Here is a 27,785-nt window from a genome sequence, read left to right on the forward strand (position 1 = left end):
AAATGGTTATTAAAAAGAATATTGGTGCAGGAATTGCACAGATGTGACATTTTACTAAAGGCAACATTTCTGTTTCTGTCCTAATCCTTTTTAGCTGTTGAACATCCCTTTGGGTGTATGAGTTGTAGCATGATGTGGCTGTTAGAGGAAGTCTGGCTATAAAAGAGTACACAGTGCAGCATGCTGTATTCTGTTTTTGCTGCCTGAATTTGTCTACTGCATTTTGCTATTTTTTTTTATTTTACTAACTGAACAGGCAGACTAGTCCAAGTCTTTCAGCCATGACCCAGGCACAAAAATAAATGACAGCAGTTGAGTTAACACCTAATAAATCTTTGCTGTTGTGTTGCTTTTTTGCTTATTATAGCAGAGTGCCAGGTCAGATAGTTTGGGAATAGTTCTTTATACCAGATACCCAATCTCTATAAATAGCACATTAGACAATGGCAATGATAATTACAAAACTAGTAAAGACTGTGCAATGCATTGATCTCTGTGTTACCTTAAAAGCAGTCATTTATTTATTTATTTACTGTTATTTGCTTTTTGGGATTGTCTAACTGGGCACAAGTGCCCTTTTTCAGCAGAGGCCCAGGGAGAAAAGCTCCAAGGTAACAATTTAATGCAGTCAGTATTTATAGTAACACATTTTATAATGTAGTGTCATTGAATGTATTGCCTAGTAGTCAGTGTAATAAAATTTGTAGTGATATTCAACAGACATTTAATTTACAAGCATTGCATTGAGAATTTACAGATACAAGTACTTTAAAAAATACATTAGAATGCGGTATTAGAGGGGGTAAGCAAGTTTGTGTTAATAGAGAAACAGCGATGGAATGATAATTTGATTGTGCTAAATAGAAGTAGGTATAGTAGTTTAAGTACTACAGTAAAATGTAATATTAAAAGGGAATAAGCAAGTTTAAGTGATTTAGTGCTTTAAATGGTGCTGCGGTAGCGTTGTCACCTCACAGTAAGACGCTGTCCGGTTCGATTCTCAGCTAGAGCGTTTTCTGTGTGGAGACATGCGTGAATGGGCGTACCTTCGTTGAAGGTTGTGCGTCAGGGCTGGCAACTCTGCACATAAAAATCAACTGCCAGTCATTAGTGGACCGGAGTTCTGCTGTGGCAACCCCTAACCGTGAAAAGCTGAAAGACACAACAGCAATGCTTTAAAAGGGAGGTAAAAGAAGGTGAATGAATGAATGAATGGTGTTAGAAGAAGCTGAGTAGCAGATGAGGAGCAGGGACAAAGCCATGAAGCAGAGAGGAAGTCTTTTAGTAATGGTGTGAAAGGATGAAGGTGTAAGACCTGATATACAAATTTTATTCCAAGTTCTAGCTACATTATTGGAATAGAGATGGACCCCAGCAGACCTTTGTGATTTGTATATGGTCAGCAGTTTATCATTTGACCAAAGATGATGGTTTGATGCATAGAATTGGAGTATGGGGCTAATTGCTGGTTAGGCGAATGGGGTATAGATTATTTTGTGGGTTAAAATAAGCTTGGGTGTAAGCTAGGTGGTGAGGAAGTTCAAGCCAATTAAGCATTTTTAATGCTAAACAGTGGTGGATCTAGTAAGGTTTTTCTTAAAGCAAATCTGGTAGTTTTGTTGTAGCAAAGAACTAAATGAGGCTTGTGGGTTAGTAATGATAGGGGCTCTGTATAGTAAAGTGGTAGCTGGAGTTACTTTTTCAGAGTATGTAAGGAATTTCTTTACTTTATGAAGGCTACCTAGTTTTTGATGGGTTTCCCTGATGATGTAGATATGTAACTCAAATTTTATATTGTTGATTGTCATGCCAGGTAGTTCTGTATGTGAGATATCTTCAATCATTGTATTATTTAAGGAAAAAAATATAAAGTAGTTTTTTATGGAAAAAGTAATTTGGGGGCGGGGGGGGGTTATTAGCAGCTGATTATCATGTAGCCAACTTTCAGCATAGTTAAAGGCCTCTTTTTTTTTTTTTCAAACACCTTTATTGAATTATCACTTGTGACATGGGCAAATTTACTTTCATATAAAAGTAATCAACAAATAACCTAAAATCATACTTAAAATATATTGCTCTATATCATAAAATCTAAGCAATGTGACATAAATTATTCACTTAAAAATTTAAAGTTGATTTTTATGGAATAAGGTAATTTGGGGCGGGGGGGATTATTAGCAGCTGATTATCATGTAGCCAACTTTCAACATAGTTAAAGGCTTCTTTTTTTTTCAAACACCTTTATTGAATTATCACTTGTGACATGGGCAAATTTACTTTCATATAAAATTAATCAACAAATAACCTAAATATCATACTTAAAATATATTGCTATATATCATATAATCTAAGCAATATTACATAAATTATTCAGTTCCTGCCATTTTTCTAAACAAACATCTTTATTAATCAATCACTTACTACATAGGCAGTCATGCATTGATATAAATGAAAACAAACCACACCAACAGAATCCTAGTCTTGAGCATTTTACATCACACACTATACTGACACTCCCAGTTGCAAACATTGTACATCTCTTAGTCTACCCAGTCTTTCTCACTCAAACATTACGTAGCTCATTCAAGTCCTGCCGCTTTTTAGACCTTATTCCTCCCTTGTATGTATTGTTCCCACAATTCTCATTTTTCCTATGTAGTTTGTTCCTACCCTTTTCTAAAGATCTCAGTTCCAGTTGTTTTATCTGTTACTAAATTCACTATTTCCAGTATAGCTGGTTTAGATTTTTATTTCAGTTTTCTAGTAATTGCTTTTTTGACAGCCACCATTATAAGACACAGCAAGGCTTTACCATGTCTAGGCAGTTCTGTTTCTGTATCATAGCTTAGAAAAATCATCTCCCTTATCAAACCTGTCTGCCCACCCAGGATCTCCAACAGTGCATCCTGCAGAGAATCCTTAGTCTGCCAACTCCCCGCACTGCCGGAAAACATGCTCCCAATTACTTCTTTCTTTCCCTTCAAACTTCCAACATATACTGTCTGCCTGAGGAAAACATCTCTGAGTATATTTTGGGTATAAAACTATCTGTGTAAGCATTTCCAGGCAAAAATCCTAACTCTTCTAGATTTTGTTGCATATTTGGGAGACATACATATATCCTCCCATTGTTTCTTTGTGAATTGCTTATCCAGTCTCTCTTCATAATCCTTTCTAACCTCCTATGATTGATTTTTATAGTTATCATGCAATATTTTATATGCTGTACTAATTGCTTTTTTCATGGCAGCTTCTGTTCTAGGTTCTGTTAAAAACTCTACCAGTGTTCTTTTGTTTAGGACACCCTATTCCCTTCTGTTTGCCTATACTCTGATATCATTCCCTGATAGGGAGGGCAATCTCTAAAATGCAGTCCAAATAATTTCTTGCCATCTTCCCGTGCTATCATCTTTTCCTCCCTAGTTATTTGCTCCCAATACCTTGGCTCCTTTGCCAGTTTTCTCCAATAAATTCCAGCCCCCTGTTTCCTATTGTCTGCATCCCTAATTGAAATTATCCCTATCAGCAGAATTTCCTTTCTCCATTCTAGTGTTGGTTTAGTTCTTAGAATGCTTTCTGCTACTTTATGGATATAATAATCTGCATGATTATTGTTCTTAAAGGCCTGCATCCACAATCCTAGTCTCCCCTTGTTTCTTGAGCTTCTCCCATGTTTCATCATAATCTTCATCCCTTTCCACTATGAATTATAGTTTTCTGCTTGTGCTGCGTATAGGAGTCTTAACTGGGTAGCTGTGAAATACCCCTTCAAATTGGGTAATTCCAATCCACACTGTTCTACTGGAAGAATCAGCTTATATCACTTGACTCTTGCCGTCATCCCCTTCCAGACAGTCCTTCAGCTTTTTATTAATTGCTATCCACAACTTCTCTGGTTGATAAAAATATGCCTGACTGGTGTACAAGACTAAAGGCACTAAAAACATTTTAACTGCTTGTATCTTACGATCCATAGCTGTTATAACAAACCTATTTTCTCAGTTTTTGTATTATCTTTTGTTTAGATTCTTCCCACATATCCTTAGCTGCCACACTAGAATAATTTTTAATCCATACTCCTAAATATTTAATTTTATCGTGTCCCCATAAATATGGGTTTTCCCTAACCAGCTCATGTGTGGGTACATAATTTACCCCTATTGCCTTTGTTTTAGTCTCATTAATTTTGTATCCTGGAAAGATCTGAAACTGTCTTAAAATGTTCCACAACACTGTAATGTCTTTTTCTGGTTTTGTCAGTTACAAAATAATGGCATCTGCAAATAAAGCCAGCTTTTCTTGACTACTATACAAAACATATCCTTGAATTATTTCTGAGTCATGTATTTCCTTTGCCAAGCGTTCTGAACATAATGCAAGTAATAAAGGGGAAAGAGGACACCACTGCCTGTTTTTTTGCTCAAGCAGAAGTTATCATAGAGGATCCCACTTTTATTTTCACCTCCAGTCCTTCATATATTCTCCTAATCAGCCTTATAATTTTTTCAGGAAATGTGAATCCTTCCATTGCCCTGCTTATCAAGTCCCAGGTTACTGTGTCCATTGCTTTCTCTGCATCAAAACCCAGCAACAACAGTGGTATTTTCTTACATTCTGCTTCCCTCTGGGATTATCAATGTTCTGTTAATGTTGTCAAATGTTTGCCTCCCCTCCACAAAATCACATTGATCCATATTGATCAGTTTCAGCATTATTTTAGCCATTATAGACATGAACACTTTATAATCATGGTTTAGTATTGAAATAGGCCTGTATGAAGCTGGCTGTGATGGATCCTTACCTTATTTAGGTATTACAGCTACCACTGCTTTCTTCCAGGACGGTGGTACTTCTCCTCCTCTTAAGATGCTGTTAAACAAAACTTTCCAGATCTTTTGAGTTTTCTTTTCCCTCCTTCCAAAGGAATATCATCCATTCCTGGGGACTTTCCTGTCAATTTGTTATACATCACTATCTACCTCTAACTTTGACATATTTAATTCTTCTATAAACATTTCCATTTCTATCTTTACTTGATTTTCATATTTCTCTGCTTTACAGAGAGACTGATAGAATTTCCAAAATATTTGTAATACCGCTACAGGATCTCTTGTTACTTTCTTTATTATAGGCTATTTTGGCGAAAGGTCTTTCTACTTTCTATTGCGTGAGTCATTGTGCTAAAAGGTTTGGTGCTCTAGTGTTATCAAAAAATATTTGCTTAACAGTCTTTCAAAGCTCATGCATAATGTTATCAAGTTAATCTCTCATTTTCTGCCTAGCATTCTGCAGTTGATCCTCTTCTTGTTCTGTGAGATTTCCCCTGTTTTGTAATACTTTAACATTTATCAGTCCTGCTAAGTAATTCTTGTTACTTCTTAACCATAGCTCCCTTTCTTTTATTTCCACGCTATTTTTAAACTCCACCTTAATTTTATTCCACTTCTAGCTATATTTTCAGGAAAAAAATTGTCTTCTCTAACAGCTCCTGAAAAATCTCCACTAACCATTCCTTAAATTCCTCTCTCTTCAACAGATAGGTGGGAATGCACCAATGTCTCATTTTATTTTGTTAACCTATGTTTTTATTTTAGTTGTTATTGGTGCATGACCTGCAATAGTTATGTGGGTGGCTATCAAGACCTTCAATTAAATGCACATATTCCTTTGAAATGTAAATGTAATGTAAACATGAATTTGCTAGAAAAAAGCCTTATAATAATCAGTGTTATTTTTCATTTACTTGGTTCATAGATTCATAAGTGATTACTAGGCTAACGACCACAAGGGCCTTTTTAAGCCTAGCCATGCATCCCAAATCTCTGACTAGTTCTGATACCCTTGATAAGTGTAATCATGGGCTTGAGAGATGAACCATTTACAGGTTACCTGTTTACATCAGAGACGTAGGTGCCAAACCAGGGATAAATTTCCAGTTTCCCATCCAGTTGTCCAAATTGCACTTGAATTGTATTAGGGAGGAACTCTGCTTCACATAGATGGGGAGCCTGTTCCATAGACTGGGTAGTCTCTGTGATAAATACCTATCTCTCCAGCAGGTCCTATTTGTATCACTGGCAAGGTTTAAATCTTTAGAATGGGTAATTCTGGTACTATTTGTTTTGTGGATAATGCATGAAGTCCATCACTGTGGGGTCTGACAATGCCCTGTATGCCAGGAATAGATCTCCCCTCAAAAGCCTGTATGAGAGAATACAGGTATAGGGCCTTGAGGTGGTCTGCATAGGACATATTACTTATGTCCTGTATTCTTTTAGTGAGGGACCTCTGTGGACGTTGCAGTTGGATATGCCTGGATAGGTACATACCAAAGAGGGCATTGTACTCTATGATAGGTCTGATGAATGCTGAATACAGTGGAACAATGACTTCCTTGGACTTAGATGCCATAGCTTTCTTCATAAGTTGTACAAAATAGAATGATTTCCTCACGACTGTAGACACATGATGATCAAAGTGTATATTTCTGTATTTGTGTCCTTAAGTCTCTGACTACTGGGTCAACACTAAGGGGTCTGTTGTCAATATGATAGTTACTGGGAATGGATGACTTCCCAAAGGATACTATTATACATTTCTTGGCATTTAGTTTTAGTCCATTAGTCTGACACCAGTTGTTTGTGTCAGCCCCTCCTGGAGAACATTTGTGTCACTGTGAGGTTCAATGACAGCTCCTAATTTGCAATCATCTGCAAATCTAGTCAGTCAGAGACCACTGATATTGGCCTTGACTTGTGAGAAGTAAATGGCAAAAAGAAGTGTTCTCAGGGTGTATAGGGGCTTGAAATTTTGCCAGGTTCTCCCTTGATAGCAGGAAGTTAGCCTTAGAATAGTTCCTTAATATCCCCGGTTTAGCTGGGGGTCCAGGTTTTATTTTTACTTCAAAGGAGACCATTTTGTGGTCTGACCTTATCAGGAAAGGCATTATAGTAGGGGGTGTGCAGCACTTTCCCATATTAGTAAGGACCAGTTGCAGTATGGTTGCATCCCTGGATAGTGTATTAACTATCTGGTCCAGGGAGTTTGTGTTTACAAAATCCAGGAATCTCTGTGCATGTACGTTTGATGTCGTACAGGATTCCTGATTAATAATAGGGTAATTAAAGTCAAGCATGAATATGGTATTGGGTTAGATGGTTAGTGTTTCTAGTAAGTTTAAATACATGGTATGGGTTTCTTGGGTCATAGAGGGGGACCTATAGCTTGCAAGTGGTATTGAATTTTACCTATGGTGATTTGAACATGGAGCAGCTCAAGTGCGTTGTCCTGTTTGATCAGTCTTGAAGTATATTTATTTTTGATGTAAATAGAGACACCTCAACCTTTAGTTCCTGCCTGTGAAGTAGCTGGTGTAAATGTGTGGAAGGCATTATAACCCTGCACTGTTGGTGTGCTGTCCGCAGCTTTAAACCATGTGACTGCGCAGACATCAACATTCTTTAGGGTAAAGAGTGGTTCCAGGGAGTGGAGTTTTTTGTTTAGGCTCCTCGCATTGAGCAGTAATACCTTTAGAGTTCCTTGGTTTTGATTTGCTACGTTGGAAGTACTTTCAGTTAGGCATTGCCTAAAAAAGGCACTATAGGGGAAGACAATGTTTTAGTTAATATTCAAAAGCCTAGAATGGAGAGGTACAGACTATCCCTGACAAAGCAGCGTGGTCTATTGACCATCTCCTTCTATGCTGACAAATATTGCACCTCCTTAGAATGACACCAGAAAATAAGTCAATTGTTAGTCATATTTTGTTTGTACTGTAGCATCATCCTTGGAGAAGGTAAAATGCTACTCAATGCTAGGCTCATACCAGCCTGAGACACACATTTTGAAAGCTCTGTGATGTCTCTCTTCATATTGGTCTTGCTTAAAATTTGTTACTAAGTCAGTCTAAGGTCTTTAGTCATTTCCACATGCAAGAATGAGAAAAAGCACATTATTTTTTTATCATGCTTTTTAACCAGGCTTTTTTGTACATTGCAGTACCTACATTTCTTAAAATTGAACAAGAAGAGAGAGGGAAGGAGAAAGAAAAGAAAAACAGCAGCACCTGTTTATACTCCCCAAAACACTTAAAATAACTGAAAAAAATTTACTTTACACCATGTAAAGAAAACCACATGCCACAAAATTGGTACTGTTTAAGACAAAAAATCTTTGCTTAACTTGCTCCCTCCTCTTCCCCTCCCCGAAGCACTTTTCTGAACATTAATGACATGAAGTAGGGCATATGTTTTAGTCTGTCACAAGTCCAACAGATTCTGAAAACATCCAGTGTTTCCAGATTTTCTTTTTCTGTCATATTTCACAAGTATAATTATTGCATTGCAGTCTCGTACTAAGTGGTTTTATTACTGTTCATCTCCAAAATCCTGTTGCTACTTCATTTCCAATGTACTCTCAGTTCTTCTAGTCAACTCTTGTGCTCCCTTCCTACTCTCCAACATTTTCCATTGAAAAGTTTGATAAGGTTTTTTTTATAGGTAGAGTCCCCTCTGTGGTCTTTATTACCAGAAGAACAAGAAGCAGAATCTCATGTTTCACAGCTTACTTTTTGTTGGACAAACATTTGTATATCCTCCTTAGCATGTACTTCAAACAGCGATTTTGTCCCTCCAGGGAAGAATACCTTGAAGATAGCTAGGTACAGCAGTCTGAATTCCACACCTGCATCTCATCATTCCATAAATAGTGGCATACATTTGCTGCTCTTCTGTCTGGTGTACAATGAGTAATCATTCTCCACAAACTTTCTGCTGTCTCCTACTTTTAGTGCTTTAACCTTCTACCACAATTTTGTCAGAATCAACTCCTTCCGCTGGTAAGATTGCATCTTTAATTTTAAAGGTCTAGGTTGCTTTCTTATAGCCAGGTTTGGAGCATACACATGATTTGTCCTTTCAACTAACAGTTCCTGCTGTGGAATACCAGTCCAGTTGCTTATTTGTGCTTTCATAAAATTAATGCAGTTTGTTCCTTCCAGCTTCTCTGGTATAGCTGAAAATCTCAGGTTTTCCATACATGCTCAGTCCTCCAATTCTGTTATTGTTTGGAACATCTCTTCCTGAGCAGTCTCATATTCAGCCAGCCTTTTCTTTATTTCAACATCTGATTTTTGCAGCTTTATCATCTCGTCTGAATATCTGTATCTTCCATTTTTTCCAGCCTTTTGTTTGTGTTGATATACTCCATCAGTGTTTTGTTCATTTTAAACAAGTCTGTATGTGTTGTCTTATATCTTCCTGTGGGTTACTGGAAGTCGTGTCTGATGGCTGCACTGCTTTTTGCTGAACATTTGCAGAACTTTACCCAGTTAGTGTTTCTTCCTAACTTTTTGTAGCTGATTTTTTCCAGGTCTTTTGTATTTCTTTATTCCTGGCATCAAGGCAGTGCACTTACTAGCCAGTTGCTGAAATTTCCTCATAAACACGTCTACTGGCCTTCTGTGCTGAATTTTCAGTTTTCAAAGTGGGAGAGCTAGAAAGTCTGTTACTCCATGTGCAGCCATCTTGGAAGTCTCATAGTTAAAGACTTCTTGAGTAATACTGAAGATGTATGCGGTTATCTGAAGTGCATATTAGGGTGGAATCATCAGCATGTTGTATGAGGGAGGCTTGCTGAGAGGAATTGTATAGATTGTTAGTAAATATATTGAAGAGTAGAGGGCCGAGAATGGAGCCCTGTGGCTTACCAGTATTGACAGGAAGGAAGAACGAAAAGGTGGAAAGACATTTACCAGACTGGTATGTATCAGTTAAGTAGTTGTTAAACTGTAGTAGTGTGGATTGAGATAGCCCTTGGGAAGTCAATTGACAACAGTTTTTGGTGAGAGTGAGACTAGATCAAAAGCTTCAGAGAGATCAAGGAATACAGGGGAAATGAGTTTGCCTTTGTCTCTCTGGCTTTAATAGTGTTTGTAAAGGTTAATAAACATAGTAGTGCTATGGACAGATCTAAACCATGCTGTGTGGAGTTCAAAAACATTTCCTGAAGGATGTGTTAAAGTAGATGTTTGTGAATGCCCTTTAGATGTTTTGACAAAGAGGCTAATAGGCAATAAGTCTGAAAATGGTTATATCAGATGAGGTTCCTCCTTTATGAAGGGGGTTGATAATTTTTTACCCCCCAGAGAAGGGAACATACGATTCCTTGATAGATCTGTTAATTAGGATAGACACAGGATAGGCTGTGGAATTGGTAGCTAGCTTGCATTCTGCTGTGAGATTATCTGCTGAATTGGAATGGGGATTCAGTTTATAGAGTAGCAATTTGATGTAGGAGGTCTGGGTGGGTTTTAGGGTGAATCGGGGTGTTTGCTGTCTGAAGAAAGGGCTTATCAAGATTGTTTGGTGGAAATCTTTAGTAAGGCTTTTAATGTTTTCTATAAAATGTGTCTTAAACTGAGCAGCTATTTCAGAGTGAATATTATTTAGGGCAGGATTAGAAGTGGTGGTGGTATATTAATTGAAGACAAGATTTTTTTTAGGATCGGAACACTGTCTTCTCTGCATTGAACTATTTTTTAGTATGGTTAAGTAATTCTTTAAAGTGTTGTAGGTTTTAGAGAGATCTATGTTTTAACCATTCTTCTCGAGCCATATCTCTTTCAAACGTTAGGTGCCTGCTTTCCATGGATAACAATGAGTATGGTTATGGTTTACTCGTTTTGTTCTAGTTAGAGCCCAGACTATTGAGGGTTTTCAGGAAAAGTGTGTTACATTTGTGTGCAGCTTCTTCAAGTGGAATATTTTTCGAGAGAGACAGGTTAAAGGAGCTTAAGATTCTGTAAAATTGTGTTGGTGTTAAAATTATTGTGGTCATGGGAAGTTCTAAGCAAGTGTTGCTTGACATGATGGGTACTGAGCCTGTTTGCATATGCAGGGAGATGGTCACTGAGGGGAACAGAAGGTGCCGCTGGGGATATACTTAATGGAATCAGACACCAATATCCATTTGAGTACTGAGAGAGTTTTTGGGGAAAGTTGTAGTGTGTGGGGGAGGAAATGAGATGAATCAAGCTAAATAGTTTGAGGCTAAGTTGATGGGTATTTTGAGGAAGATATTCCACCATCAAAATTAGTATAACCTAGGATTATCTTGTCATCACAAATTGTATGTGATACCCAGTTTTGGATTGTTTTCCAGTGTTGTAGCAGTATTGCATGGAGGAATATAGAGTACTGTAATATATATTTTTTTATGGTTATTTAGTTTAAGATTGGAGATGAGTTAATTGTTTTGGAATTTGGGGATAGTTTTATTATAGGTAGGATTTTGCACCACCCTTTATTTTTTTTTTTTAGTTCTATCACCCTGATTATGCTGTAACCAGGGAGTTCAATTTCAGAGTCAGGTTTGTGAAGGTTTAGCCATGTTGCAGGCAAGAATATCTGGTTTATTCTGGGAGATCCAAGCAAGGAGGTCTGAAATTTTATTATAGATTCTACAAGTATGTGAAGAGAGAAATTTAAACTGGGTGAATTTGAGGTAGGCTGTTGGGTTTTGGTGATGGTGTTATGGTCCTTGTTTTAGAAGGAGATGATTAGGCTGAGTAAAAAGGAATGTTTGGCTTGGGGTGAGTTTTGGAAGCTACTGGGGAGTCAGGATGGGAGGAGACACTGGTGTTGGGGTTAATGGTGTTGGGGTTAATATCCCCAGAGAGTGGAAAGGAAGAGAGAGATGGATAAGTTTTGTAAGATTATTTTGATTTAACTTTGAGTTAGTTGTATATTGGTGTGGTAGGTGTGAGGATTTATTAATTTATATTTGAAGTGAAGATGGGTGAATCATTGTGCATATTGGAAGTAATTAATGGTGAAGTAGGCTGATTTGAATGGTTACAGTTGAAGCAGTTAGTGGGAGAAATATGTGTAAAGATGCAGTAGTATTTAAAAGAAGCATGGTATGTAGGTGTGTGGAGACACTGGTCAGTGAGACAGGAGCTAAATCACTGGGGTAACAAATATAGGATGACAGTCATTTGTCAGTTCAGCTCATCCTTTTAGTAGCATATGAGAGTATTTACGCCAGCAATGTTCACATTCAACAGTAATAACTATGCAGTCTGAGTCTGTACATACAGAGAAGGAGTGGAGCTTAGTAGGTTAAAATACAACACTGATTATCAAGTTTTCTGCTTGACACCACCGATAGTGCATCTTGACGATTACCTCATAAAAGTTCATCTTTGCTTTGACTTGCATACATTGATTGGTTCAGCAACTGGAATAGATTATAAGCAAATTAAGCAGTTGGTTTATATGACTTGCCATGTAGATGCAATGGCAGCAACAATTTTAAAGTGATAGGCTAAAACACTACTGCCATTAGTTGTCATGGCTGTTTTTCAGCTGTTATGTTGGGTAATTGGCCTGTCCTTCAGCACTTATTTGCTTTTTGTTTGCTGCTGTTCTGTGCAACCTGAAATAGTGATTGAGTTTTGTATATTTACTGATACCTGCTTTATCTTTTTAAGGTTTGAGAGCTTTCCATCTTTTGCACAGAAGAAAAAAGTGAGGATGTTGAGACTGTACTACATATTTATTATGTTTTATAAGAGGTCCCCTTCAAAGGATCGAAATTTTAGAACATCGCATCAATGATCTGTGAAGCCAAATGATCGAAGTTGTGAAATATCGAACCTTATGGAGATCGCCATACAGTGCAGAATGGGAAATTTACTGTTCTTTTCACTGTAGTGCAGTCTCTGAGTTGGTATATTTAAGTAGCAGGGGTACAGGGTGCCTTGTCCCCTGCAAAAATATGAAATAGTAAGTTTTCAAATTTTGGGTTATTTTTTAGGTTCGATATTTCACAACTTCAATCCTCTGGTCTTTGATGATCAGAGGTTCAATGTTGTGAAATTTCGATCCTTTGAAGGGGATCCATTATAAATGCTACACAGGTGTGTTTAAAGTGTGTATACTGAAAAACTGATAAATGTTTTTTTTTTCCCTTTGAACAATCTTGTATGTTGCATTTTTGACTGTGCAGTTTGCAGCTAAATCATGCTTCATGAGTAACATTAACAGTTTAATTTGCATATTATGCAGATAATTATTTCAGAAAGTGTGTAGTTCCAGAATGTTAGAAACAGGCATTTTGTATAATCTTGGTGAAACTGAGAGGTAGTGGAGTCAGAGTGATGCTGCAATACCATACCTCATATGTGGTATTTATTTTCCTGTGGAGGTCTTTATATCTTCATATACATTTTTTTTTGTAATTTTATCATGAATACTACTGTTAAACTGTAGCCCAACACATTGTGCAGCAGTGTTCATACAAGAAATATAAATTTGCTATGTTTATTGGTTGTTTTTACTCTTGCATGCATGGCATGGATTGTAACTTCCATCAGTTTAAACAAATTAAGAGACATGCTACAAAGCTCTCTCCAGGAAAGAAGCTGATGTGCTTAAGATCTGCTGCTTTGAGGATACATGCTGTAATTTAGACTTGATGGCATGGCTAATGTTTCTTTTCAGCAGCTGTGAGCTTTCTTTTTTCTTTCCTTAAGGGGAATCTATTTCTAGCCAAAGAAGGCAAAACGTATTTCTGTCAAAATCTTATTGTTTGCTGGTTGTTTCTCATTCAGATGTGAGGTGTGCTGGACTACAGGCTGCAAAAAGTTGACATGAAGTTATCCAATTAAAAATATAAATGTTGCATGACAAGCCTAGACGCATGACTCAATGAATGTGCACGTAAAATTATGTCCAAAACTACAAAATACGGTAACATTTATGGAAAGCTGAAAAAAACAATGAGTCAGGAGTCCACACCACAATCCTTTAAGCACTTTCATTTCCTGTTAGAAACTGCTTCAGAATACTACAGGTATTCTGATGAAGTTTCTAACAGGAAATGAAAGTGCTTAATTAAATGATTGTGGTGTGGACTCCTGACGCCAATTGTCTTTTCATCGTTTGTGTGGGACTGACTTTATTTGTAGAACGCTGGTTGGTTGTAAGAAACATTGCACATTTCCTTAACTATCAAATTATTCCTATTCCTAATGTGCACAAAATGCTAATGGTGATGGCAACAGGCGTGTGGTTCTGCCCATTTGCTTTAAGCATTAAAAAGATTGGGTCAGTTTGGAAACAGAATTTCAAAGTTATGGAATTGAGTGTATATGAAGATACTTAGGTTGGATAATTTTGTACTTCATTTGCTGCTGTGCAATCTTTAAATGGCAGTTGCCAATAAAAAAGTGATGTGTTAGACGATGACACATTTACATTTTGTGTTAGAGTATTTTTCTGTGCTTCATTCAGTGGTACCCTTCCCCTTTAATAATTGCAGTATGTAACACTACATCTTTACTGATTACCTCCAGTAACACCAGCATAACTTTGCCTTTATAATGGTGGCATATTTCAAAGGTTGTGTTCAGAGCAGACCTTTCAGCTGTACCAAAATTATCAGTATATTCCGATTCTTAACCTGAAAGTACACCCTCTTCTCAGTTACCAATTCTCCACCCATACACACACAATTTCTGTGAATATTTTTTTCTAGCTTGTAGCATTACAATGACAGTTGGCTCATTGTGATGCAACTGATGCAAGATTCTGGATCTGTCCCCTTCAAGGGCTTTGCATAATTGTGTAATAAAATGTGGACTAGGGGAGGGGCAATGCTGGAAAAAATAATTTTGTTATTTATGATTCAACCAAACCTCGGGAGATTATCTATTTCTCTCAGAAAATAAATAAATTTATTTATAAGCAACAATTTTAAAGTGATAGGCTAAAACACTACTGCCATTAGTTGTCATGGCTGTTTTTCAGCTGTTATGTTGGGTAATTGGCCTGTCCTTCAGCACTTATTTGCTTTTTGTTTGCTGCTGTTCTGTGCAACCTGAAATAGTGATTGAGTTTTGTATATTTACTGATACCTGCTTTATCTTTTTAAGGTTTGAGAGCTTTCCATCTTTTGCACAGAAGAAAAAAGTGAGGATGTTGAGACTGTACTACATATTTATTATGTTTTATAAGAGGTCCCCTTCAAAGGATCGAAATTTTAGAACATCGCATCAATGATCTGTGAAGCCAAATGATCGAAGTTGTGAAATATCGAATCTTATGGAGATCGCCATACAGTGCAGAATGGGAAATTTACTGTTCTTTTCACTGTAGTGCAGTCTCTGAGTTGGTATATTTAAGTAGCAGGGGGGTACAGGGTGCCTTGTCCCCTGCAAAAATATGAAATAGTAAGTTTTCAAATTTTGGGTTATTTTTTTTAGGTTCGATATTTCACAACTTCAATCCTCTGGTCTTTGATGATCAGAGGTTCAATGTTGTGAAATTTCGATCCTTTGAAGGGGATCCATTATAAATGCTACACAGGTGTGTTTAAAGTGTGTATACTGAAAAACTGATAAATGTTTTTTTTTTCCCTTTGAACAATCTTGTATGTTGCATTTTTGACTGTGCAGTTTGCAGCTAAATCATGCTTCATGAGTAACATTAACAGTTTAATTTGCATATTATGCAGATAATTATTTCAGAAAGTGTGTAGTTCCAGAATGTTAGAAACAGGCATTTTGTATAATCTTGGTGAAACTGAGAGGTAGTGGAGTCAGAGTGATGCTGCAATACCATACCTCATATGTGGTATTTATTTTCCTGTGGAGGTCTTTATATTTTCATATACATTTTTTTTTGTAATTTTATCATGAATACTACTGTTAAACTGTAGCCCAACACATTGTGCAGCAGTGTTCATACAAGTAATATAAAATGTTCTTCGTTCCCCATTGCTGCAGTCCTTACTATTGGGTGTAGTCCGCTGTCCAGTCGGCCCGAATACCAGAGTATATGCCGGCGCCGGTCAGGGCGCATTAGACTGACGTCAGTACGTCAGGGTACTAATGCGCATGACCGACGTCATATCCTTAGTCTTTTTTGCCGCATGGTCCGATGCAGAAGCAGTTTTGCGAGTGCAGGTTGGCGTTCTGAAATATTTCCGAAACCGGAGTTTCAGACCGAAGCAGAGTTGGCTAAGTACCCGTTAGAACATTTTGGTTTTTTCTTGCCTCAGTATTTTACCGGATGTCAGAAAAAGTGAATAACTGTATTTCTTGTGGGAAACAGATACCTCATAGGGATTACCATACATTGTGTATACCTTGTTTAGGGCCTGAGCACGGCGTTGTTGGTTGCCGCTCTTGTGCTAGGTTTAACAAACGCACTATTAAGAGGAGGTTAAACTGTGCCAGGTTAGTGTTTGGGAAGCGTTGCAATTATAAAATGCCGTCGGATGCTCCGGCCCGCTTCGTCAAAAGCGCAAGGACAAAACAGCGAAGCCTAGGGTTGATGAACCGCAGTCCCGGACGTCGGTTCTTTAGAAGGCTCAGTGGAGCCAGAGGTTTTGCCAGGAGTTTCCATGGAGTCTCAGGCAGAAACTTTACTGTTACAGGATGTGCCTTCTCAGGAGGTAGGCCAGGCTGAGGGACTTCTCAGGTAACTGTTCTTCCTCTCTTCCCAAGGTAGTTAGAGCCTCTCCTTCTGTTGCCAGAACTTCTTTGAGAGGTAGGCCAAGTTCAGCTTCAGTGGGGCTTCTCCTAGCATTTCGGGTTCTGTACCTAAGAAACATATGCTTAAAATGGCAGAAGATTTGATTACTATGATTAGAGGTTCTATGCCCCTCCTGATAAGAGGCCTAGGGTGGAACCGAGTTTGATAGTTTTGAACAGTGTTCAGAGGCTTCTGAGTCTTCTGGAAGATTTGCAGGAGTATCCTCCTTATTCTGATTCTGATGTGGATGATTCCACTCCTACAGCTTCTCCTCCTGAGGATTTCTCATTTTCAGAGACTCTGCATTCCATGAGGGAGCACTTTAAATGGGAAGGCCAGGATTACTCTGATTCCAGGAAAAGGCTTAGGAATTCTTGTTTTACCCCAGCATAGGCCCTTAGCTATACCTCCTGTGTTGAATGTGGTGGAAGATGTTTTTGCAGAGGCTTCCCTGAACCCTGACTCTTGCCTCCTGCTCCTGTTAAACCTGATAGGTATTATAGGGTGCCCGAAGCTCATAAGTATTTGTTTAAGAGTCCTAGGGCGGACCCAGAAACTGTTTCTCAGGGGCCTAAAGGTGTTAAGGCCTCTGTGGTTAAAAATCCTGTTCCCACTGATAAAGAGGCAAGGGCTTTGGATAGGTGGGGAAAGAAAGTGTATACTTCTTCCACTCTAGCCAAGAGAGCGTTGAATTGTCAGTTTCACATGCTAAAATATCAAAATTATCTCCTTTCACAATTGAAATCTAAGGTGGATGCTTTGGCGGAAGGTATTGAGTGTAAAGAGTTGCTGGATTTGGTTCATGTGTCTGAACAAGTGGGTAAGCATTCTTTGCAATGTGGTTTTGATGCTGTACAGGCCTCCTCGAGGGTGGCTGCCACTAGTTCTGTTCTTCGCAGGCATGCCTGGTTGAGGGATCAGAATTTAGCTGAGCATGTTAAGACAAGGATTTTGGATGCTCCTTTACAGTCTGATGTGTTGTTTGGTTCGCCTGTGGAAGCAGTTTTAAAGAAAATGGAGGACAAAGCTAAGTCTATGCAAACTGTTAAAGATTTTTGCAGGTGCAGCCACCGAAGTTTAGTAGAAATTGGCCTGCTAAGGGGTGGACATATCCTGCTTATGATTCCCAGTCTAGGGGTAGGTCTAGACGTGGTAGGGGCAGGGCTCAAGGTTCTTTAGGCCTAGAACAGGGAGTTCTCCTGCTCAGACTTCTGGTGAGGGCAGGGTCAGTCCTTCGTAAACAGACCCAATGACCTGCCTTTTCAGCTGCCAGTAGATTCTCATCTGGCAGCTCCTTTGGGAGGAAGACTGTCTCTTTTCAAAGAAAATTGGGATTTAATTACTCAAGACAGATGGGTGTTGGATATCATTCACCACGGTTACAGGTTTTATTTCCATACAATGCCCCCTTTCAAAGGCATGCCAGACGTTCCTCCTCCACAAAGAAAAGAGGCTCACAAGCAAGTTTCTCAGTTACTCCAGATGGGGCCATTCAGCCAGTCCCTGTATCAGAAAGGGGCCTAGGATTTTATTCTCGCCTGTTCCTAGTACCAAAGAAGGGAACACGTGGAGACCAATTTTGGATTTATCTCTCCTCAACACTTATCTGGACATTCCCAAGTTCAAGATGTTGACGTTACAACAGCTTTTACCTCTGCTGGGCAAAGATCACTGGATGGTAACTTTAGATCTCAAGGAAGCTTACCTTCATGTGCCTATAAGGCTAAGTTGCAGGAAGTATTTGCGGTTTCGAGCTGGAAATTCTCATTATCAGTTCTCTGCATTGCCCTTTGGCTTATCTACTGCGCCCAGAGTATTCACAAAGGTTCTGGCTCCAGTGATAGCTTACTTCAGGCTACAAGGAATTCAAATCTATCCTTACTTGGACGACTGCCTGATTCTGGCTCAAGAAAAGGAAGACCTTCTACAGCATCTGGAATATGTTATAGCAGTGCTAAGATGCCTAGGGTATTCTGTGAACGAAATACAGTCCAGTCTAGTACCCTCTCAAGACATGTGCTTTCTGGGTGTGAGACTGAATACAGCAGCCCAGATGGCCTTTTAACCCCGGACAAACAAAAGAGTCTATCACTTTACTTCCATCAACTATCTCATCAGTCCGTGCTGACTGCAAGGACAGTCCTTCAAGCATTAGGGTTCATGGCATCTTGTATTCTGGTGCTTCCCAATGCCAAACTGCATATGAGGAAGCTACAATGGTATCTCAAAATGTATGGACACAGCACTGCCAGGATTTGGACACTGTCATTCAAATAATACCTTGCCTTCAAAAGAATTTTTGTGGTGGGCTCAGGAATGTCACCTAAACAAGGGACTCTCTGTGACCCGGCCAGAGGCGAGTCAGATTTTAACGACAGATGCCTCGGACATTGCTTGGGGAGCTCATCTAAATGGAAAGTGGATACAAGACAAGTGGCCTGCCAGACTACAGCATCTACATATCAACATGAAGGAGATGTTAGCAGTCAGTTTGCATTAATGGCTTTCAAGGAGTTACTTCTTCCAGGGCAGGTGTTGATTCTAACAGACAACACAACTGTCATGTGGTACATCAACAAGCAAGGCGGAACACATTCTTATCCTCTATGCAGGCAAGCAATGATTTTATGGGAGACTGCGCTAAGCTTGCAACTAACTCTTCAGGCAAGGTTTCTGCCAGGAGCACAGAACTCCTTAGCAGATGTGTTAAGCAGACAAATCATGGATCCCCACGAGTGGAAACTGGATCTTCATGTATTTCAGAAATTGACAGTGTCATGGGGAACTCCAGACATAGATCTGTTCGCTTCTCCACTAAACCACCAGCTGCCAAAGTATTGCACAAAGGGGTTTCATCACACAGCTTGGAAAGTGGATGCTCTGTCTTTCAGTTGGAAAAACCTTCATGTGTATGCCTTTCCACCTCTGCCTCTTCTTCCAAAGGTACTATTAAAGGTCAGACAAGACAGGCCAAGGATGATTTTGATAGCTCCAGATTGGCCTCGGCAACACTGGTACCCACTACTACGGAGTCTGGTAAAGAAGCCTCCATGGCCTTTACTTCTGATTCCTCATCTGTTATCTCAGAAGGACGGTCATCTGCTCAATGTCAAGCTTCACTCTCTTCATCTAACAGCCTGGCATATTCGGTGTTGAAACACAGCAGGTCTCAACTTCCTCAACAAGTTTTAAATGTGATTATGGAAGCTAGAAGACCTAGTACAAGGAAAGTGTACGCAGAAAAATGGAAGAGATTTTTATTTTGGAGTACTGCAAAGAATTTGGAGATTTCTGAGCCTAATTTGAGTGTGGCTCTTCAATATCTTACTGAGTTATTGGACAAAGGTTTGTCCTTCTCTTCCATTAAGATTCATGCTGCAGCAATTTCAGCTCACTATGATTGTGACCCACCATTGTTTTCGCATCCTTTGTTCAAGCAGTTTCTTAGAGGGGCAAAGAATATAAGACCCCACGTAGAGCTCCTACTCCTGCTTGGGATCTCAATTTTGTGTTGGAAAAACTTACTCTACAACCTTTTGAGCCAGCGGCTACTGCTGAATTGAAATACTTGTCATGGAAGACTGCTTTTCTGTTGGCTATTACTTCTGCAAGAAGGGTGTCTGAGTTGCAGGCCCTTATGGCAGTAGAGCCTTTTGATTTTCCATAAGGATAGGGTATCATTCACGTACTAATCCTTCCTTTATGCCTAAGGTGGTTTCTAGTGTGGCTTTAAACCAAACTATTCATTTGCCTACTTTTTATGCAGCCCCCAAAATAAAGGGGAAAAGATTTTGCACACTTTAGATGTACACAGGCAATTGCGTTATTATTTAAGCAGGACTAAGGATTTTAGGCAGTCTCAGCAGTTGTTTGTTTCTTTTTGCTTTGAGTTCGCAGGGCAAGCCTGTGTCAAAACAAACTATTTCTAGGTGGATTGGCTTTTGCATTGCATTTTGTTATTCCCATCATGGCAAGGAAATTCCAGCTGGGATTAGGCCTCATTCCACTAGGGCTACTGCCACTTCAACAGCATTTCTAAGGGGTGGCAACTAAGGATATTTTGGAAGCAGCTACTTGGAGTTCAGTGCATACTTTCTCTAAGCATTATCACCTTCCTATCTACTCTAAGTCTAGGGCTGGTTTTGCCACAGCTGTTTTGCAAGGCATGTTGTCAGCTCCTGCTTCTTTATGATTTGCCAGCCTCCCTTACCTCTGCTTTGGGATTCTACCCAATAGTAAGGACTGCAGCAATGGGGAACGAAGAACATAGTACAGTTTTGTACCTACCATAAATGTAGATGTTCGAGCATCCCCATTGTTGCAGTCCAATTTACCCTCCCTCCTTCCACTCTGTGTTTAGGGGTGGTTGTGTAGGTGAGGTTACATGCTAATATTTTTGTATATATTCTTGTATATATTGTACATATTTTTGGTGCAGGTATTTTGGGCCTTGTCTTTTTAGGGTCTTCTGACATCTGGGGCAAGAAAAGACTGAGGATATGACGTCGGTCATGCGCATTAGTACCCTGACGTACTGACGTCAGTCTAATGCGCCCTGACCGACGTCAGCCATATACTCTGGTATTCGGGCCGACTGGACAGCGGACTACACCCAATAGTAAGGACTGCAGCAATGGGGATCCTCGAACATCTACATTTATGGTAGGTACAAAACTGTACTTTTGCTATGTTTATTGGTTGTTTTTACTCTTGCATGCATGGCATGGATTGTAACTTCCATCAGTTTAAACAAATTAAGAGACGTGCTACAAAGCTCTCTCCAGGAAAGAAGCTGATGTGCTTAAGATCTGCTGCTTTGAGGATACATGCTGTAATTTAGACTTGATGGCATGGCTAATGTTTCTTTTCAGCAGCTGTGAGCTTTCTTTTTTCTTTCCTTAAGGGGAATCTATTTCTAGCCAAAGAAGGCAAAACGTATTTCTGTCAAAATCTTATTGTTTGCTGGTTGTTTCTCATTCAGATGTGAGGTGTGCTGGACTACAGGCTGCAAAAATTTGACATGAAGTTATCCAATTAAAAATATAAATGTTGCATGACAAGCCTAGACGCATGACTCAATGAAATTATGTCCAAAACTACAAAATACGGTAACATTTATGGAAAGCTGAAAAAAACAATGAGTCAGGAGTCCACACCACAATCCTTTAAGCGCTTTCATTTCCTGTTAGAAACTGCTTCAGAATACTACAGGTATTCTGATGAAGTTTCTAACAGGAAATGCAGGCGCTTAATTAAAGGATTGTGGTGTGGACTCCTGACTCCTATTGTTTTTTCATCGTTTGTGTGGGACTGACTTCATTTGTAGAACGCTGGTTGGTTGTAAGAAACATTGCACATTTCCTTAACTATCAAATTATTCCTATTCCTGATGTGCACAAAATGCTAACGGTGATGGCAACAGGCGTGTGGTTCTGCCCATTTGCTTTAAGCATTAAAAAGATTGGGTCAGTTTGGAAACAGAATTTCAAAGTTATGGAATTGAGTGTATATGAAGATACTTAGGTTGGATAATTTTGTACTTCATTTGCTGCTGTGCAATCTTTAAATGGCAGTTGCCAATAAAAAAGTGATGCGTTAGACGATGACACATTTACATTTTGTGTTAGAGTATTTTTCTGTGCTTCATTCAGTGGTACCCTTCCCCTTTAATAATTGCAGTATGTAACACTACATCTTTACTGATTACCTCCAGTAACACCAGCATAACTTTGCCTTTATAATGGTGGCATATTTCAAAGGTTGTGTTCAGAGCAGACCTTTCAGCTGTACCAAAATTATCAGTATATTCCGATTCTTAACCTGAAAGTACACCCTCTTCTCAGTTACCAATTCTCCACCCATACACACACAATTTCTGCGAATATTTTTTTCTAGCTTGTAGCATTACAATGACAGTTGGCTCATTGTGATGCAACTGATGCAAGATTCTGGATCTGTCCCCTTCAAGGGCTTTGCATAATTGTGTAATAAAATGTGGACTAGGGGAGGGGCAATGCTGGAAAAAATAATTTTGTTATTTATGATTCAACCAAACCTCGGGAGATTATCTATTTCTCTCAGAAAATAAATTTTAAGTGCAGAATAACTTGAAATAAATTTAAACAGAGGAATATGATTATCAGGCCAGAATAACACTAAACATTGTTACAGTTTTATGGCCATCTCCATGTCAAGTGCTAGCTTACATTGGATTTTTTAACACCTTTATTAAATTATCACTTAAGATATAGGCACACATCCATTAATAGAAAAGCAAACTATATTAATATTATTTCCATAAATTAGGTTTTCTTTATAATAGTCATTCATGGTAGCATTACATAAATTGCAAAATTCATGCCTTCCTTTATAACTCCTCTTCTTCCTAACATTATTTTGCATATATTGTTCCCACAAATTCCATTATTTCTGTGTAGCTTGCTCCTTACCTTTTCTAAATGTCCAATTTCCATTTTTAATCTCCTTTACAATATTCATTAGTTCACATACAGTTAGTTTAGATTTTGATTTCCTTTTTTAGGATTTTTTTTTTGGTAGCCAAAAGAATTAAATTTAACAAGGCCTTACTACATCTGTTTAATTCAGATCCTATGTCCCGTCTGAAAAGAACGATTTCCATAGTTAACCATGTTCACAGTTATAATCACCTTTGTGTGCAGTAAAGTGCCAATAACCATGAAGAACCACATGCTGTTCGGGTCAAGAGTGTATTCCAACTATTTATTAGAAAAACAACTACTAGTTGTTGGAGCACACTCTTAACCTGGACAGCGTGAGGTTTTTCATGGTTAATGTTCACAGTTATCTTTTTTTTTTCTCCATCTCACCTCCAAGATATGATATCTACATGACGAAAAATTCTTTGAAGTCAACTTAGGCTATTAAAGTACCTATGCAAACACTTCCAAACAAAAATAAAGATTCTGGAGTTTCTGGCATACTTTGGAATTATACATGTGTCCTCCCATTGTTGCCTTGTAAATTGCTTTTCCAGTCTTTCCAGTCTTTTCTAAACTACTTTGATTCTTCTAATTGTCTTGCACTATTTCATATACACTACTAATTATCCCATTTTTCACAGCAGCTTCTGTTTTAAATTTATTTAAAACGTCTACCAGAGTGTTTTTTTTCACTTAGGACTCCTGTATCCCTTTCTCTTTGCCTATATTCTGATATCAGTTCCTGGTAAGGAAGGCAGCCTGTAACCTGCAGTCGAAACAGCATGTTGGCCTTGCCCCCACTCTATTACCTTTACCTTTTTAGTTATTTGCTCCCAATACCATGGTTCGTAGGTGTGTACTAGGCTAATGGCCCTGGGGCCTTTACAAGCCTAGCCATAGGTTTACCCTGGCATCGTGACACCCGACCTTAGTTCCCAGTGCCTCTGCGGAGCAGAGTCACTGGAGTTATCCCCGGAGTGACTTTTCTATTTCCCATCCACTCATCAAGATTTCTCTTGAAGAGGGTCAGCGAGGTGCTCTGCTTGACATGTATGGGAAGTCTGTTCCATAGCAGGGGCAGTCTATGGGTTATGAACATGTCCCTCCAGTATGTTCTGTTGATTGTGGTAATGAGGTTGAAGTCTCTGGAACGTGTGATGCGGAGGGCTTGAGATTTCTTTAGATGTAGCATTTCTAACACAGCTGGGTCAGACATGGCTTTGTAAGTCAAGCAGAGATTGCCTCTAAGTAGGCGATATGAGACAGAGTTTTTTTAAGTCTGTCCATATAGGACAAGTGTTTAAGGCCTAGGATCCTCTTTGTGAGGTACTTTTGCAGCCTCACCAGTTGTTGCAGATGCCTAGTGAGGTACATGCCAAATGGGGCATTATACTCGGATTGGCCTAATGAGGGAAGAGTAGAGGGAGACAATGACATCTTTCTTCCTGGATGCAAAACCCTTAGAAATGAGATTTGCCACATAGAAGGACTTTCTGACTACAGTGGCAATGTGGTGATCAAAAGAGAGGTTGCTGTCAACCTGTGTTCCCAGATCTCTTAGAACACCTTCTGTGTTCAGTGGACTACCATCAATGTAATTCATGGGAACCGGGTTTTACCCAAAGGGGATAACGACACATTTTTTGGCGTTTAGCTTAAGGCCATGGTTCTGACACCAGTCGTTGGTCTCAGTGAGACCATTCTGTAGGATGTCAGCATCACTTGGGGAGTTGATAATAGCTCCCAACTTGCAGTCGTCTGCTAACTTTGTCAGCCAGAGCCCTTCAAGTTGGCTTGGACTTCAGAAAAGTTCCTTTGACAGTTTTCTTCAGTAAATTCTTCTCTCCTCTTGCCAATTTTCTGTAACACTACTTGCTGTTGTCTTTACTGGCAGAATTTCCTTTTTCCATTCCAAGTTTGACTTCATTCTTAGAATACTTTCTGCAGGTTTATGGAGATAATAGTCTGTATGGTGGTGGTTCACTTAAAGGATCTGCATCTAAAATCTCACTCTCTCCTTATTTGAACTCCTCCACTCTTGATTTATCATAATCTCTTCTCATTTTGAATTATAACATTCTGTGTGTGTTATGTATATTAGCTTTAATCCTAAACCACATTGTTCTGTAAGGAGAATCAATTTATCCCTCTTAGTTCTTGCTCTCTTCCCATCTCAAATTAATTTATCCAACTTTTTATTAATCATAGTCCATAACTTCTCCGGTTGTTAAAAATATCCCTAAAAACTTTTGCACTGCTGCATCTGGCTATCCGTAATCATGAGGTTCAAGTTTCTAAATTTTTGTATTATTTTTTGTTTTTGACCACGGTGGTGCAGCGGTTAGCATTGTCCCCTCACAGCAAGAGGTTCTCTGCTTCGATCCTCGTCTGGGGTGCCTTCTGTGTGGAGTCTGCATGTCCTCTCTGTGGTCACGTGGGTTTCTTCCAGGTGCTCCGGTTTCCTCCCACATCCCAAAGACATGCTGTAGGTGGATTGGACAATCTAAATTGGCCCTAGGTGTGAGTGAGTGTGTGTGTGTGCCTTCCGTGGAAGGTTGGGCACTGGGCTGGCAACTCAACACCGTAAAACTCTACTGCCAATCATGAGCGGACAGGTGATCTGCTGTGGCTACCCCTAACCGGGAAAAGCCGAAAGTAGTAGTAGTTTAGGCTCTTCCCATATATTCTTGGCTGCTGTTAATAGAATCCTTTTTAATTCATACACCTAAGTACTTCATCTTATGTCACTATAAATATGGGTATTGCTGCACCAATTCATATGTAGTTTTACATAGTTTACTGCTATAGCCTTTGTTTTACTTTTTTGTTTTATATCTTGAAAAGATGTGAAACTGTCTCAAAATATTCCATAACGGGCATCTTTTTCTGAATTTATTACATTCAAAACATGATTTCTGAATTGTTACCATGCCAGTTATATTCTTGAATTTGTGAGGCCTTTACTTTCTTTGGTATTGTTCTAAATATAAAGCAAATAAAGGAGAAAAAAACGACACCTTTTGCTCCTCATTTCAAACACAGCTTGTTGGAGAGGAACACTCCCAATTTAATTTTTGCCTCTGAGCCTTCACAAATCCTCATTATTAACCCTATTTTTCTATAAGGGGAATGCTAATGCTACAATCGCCATACTCATAAAATCCCAACAGAGTCTATCAAATGCCTTTTCTGTATTGAAACCTGCCAACACTAATTGTCTTACTGTCTGCTTTCCTCTGAATCATCATTATTCTATTAATGTTTTCAAATGCTTGCCTCCCCTCCACAAAACTACACTGATCCATATCTATCAATTTTGGAAACACCTTTCCCATTTTGTTAGCTGGTATAGACTTAAACATTTTTAGTCACTGTTTAAAATTCACACAGGTCTGTATAAATCTAGGCCTGAAGGATATTTGACCTATCTGGGTAACACAGTCACCAGTGATTCTTTTCTAAGATGCTGGTACTCCCCCATCCCCCCTTTTTTAAATATTGTAAAACAAAATTTCCATATCCTTATCCCTTTCTTCCCTTCTAACTTCCAAACTTTCACAGCACTATATCATCTGTTTCTAGACTTCCCTCTTGAGTGATTATACATTACAATTTTTAGCTCCTCACTTCATATGTTCATCATATTGATCACTGCTGCCGTAGCTATATGGGTTATATCCTGACAAGGATTTAAATAGCTGGCCAGCTTCCAAAGCTTCATGGCATCTTTCATGTTTTGAAACCATTAGGCAGCAAGACAAGTTTGAGCACCAGGCCCTTCAGAGCTTTCCTGCTATGGAAGAGAGCACTCCTCTCTGGGCTATCAAGGATCAGCAGTCAGCTTGTGCTGTTCATTTGTTGGTCAGATAAGTTACCTTTGGGGATAAACCTTCCACACAAAAATGTTATTGCTTAGGAAAGTTGTGTTTATGCTAGGAGTTTGTTTTACCTGAATGTTATGAGACTTAACTGAACTTTTTTGCTGTCACTTTAAAGTCGTTTAAAGTAGTTGAAAAACATTTTTTTCTGTGAAGAAATTGTTTGTTACTTCTTGGGATGGTAACATGCATTAAACAGCTTTTACTGTGTTTTTTGTGTGAAAAAAGTGACTTTTCATAACTTTACATTTTATTGGCTTATGTTGCTTATTTTCCCCAGGAAACAGACAGCATTTTCAGCTTGACCTTGTAACAACCTATCAGTCCCATGGTCGATCCCTTTTCTACCCACAAAAAGAAAAAAAAATTAAGGAAACAGCCTTTTCCACCACAGCAGGCTAGATAAAAAATGAGCCAGTTCACCACAGCCGTAGAAATCCACTTTTAATACACAAAGCAAAAGTAAGTGCTTTAACGGTCTCCTTGACCGCTTCCTCAGACTGAATACAGACTTCATAGTAGCACATGTTTTTAAATGCACACAAATCAACAACAATTCAATTAATCTCAAAAACAATTAATGCAAGAATTTAAAACTTAGAATATAGTGCCTTTTTATATATATATATATATATATATATATATATATATATATATATATATATATATATATATATATATATATACGTACATATACACTTGCACTTTCAGTGCCCTAGCTTTTAGAAGGGGTTTCAGGGAAACTGTTTAATTCCCGGAGATATATATGCATGATATTTGACCTTTTGATTAATGGGATGATTACAGAAGACTTGTTTAAATATTTTATAGTTTTATAGTTGAGAATCCCATCTACCCCACCATATACAGGTTACTGAAAAAACAAGAATAGTAAGACCCCCCCCCCC

General features: G+C 38.7%; 1 protein-coding gene across 1 annotated transcript in view; it reads left to right on the forward strand.

Moving 5' to 3' along the window:
- RHBDF2 (rhomboid 5 homolog 2) overlaps positions 1–27,785 on the forward strand; it is a 1,958,103-nt gene that overhangs the window by 958,839 nt on the left and 971,479 nt on the right. The gene's annotated exons all lie outside the window — the stretch shown is intronic.

Source organism: Protopterus annectens, chromosome 12.part0 (genome assembly GCF_019279795.1).
Source record: "Protopterus annectens isolate FY-2018-M chromosome 12.part0, PAN1.0, whole genome shotgun sequence".
Taxonomy (NCBI): Eukaryota; Metazoa; Chordata; order Ceratodontiformes; family Protopteridae; genus Protopterus; species Protopterus annectens.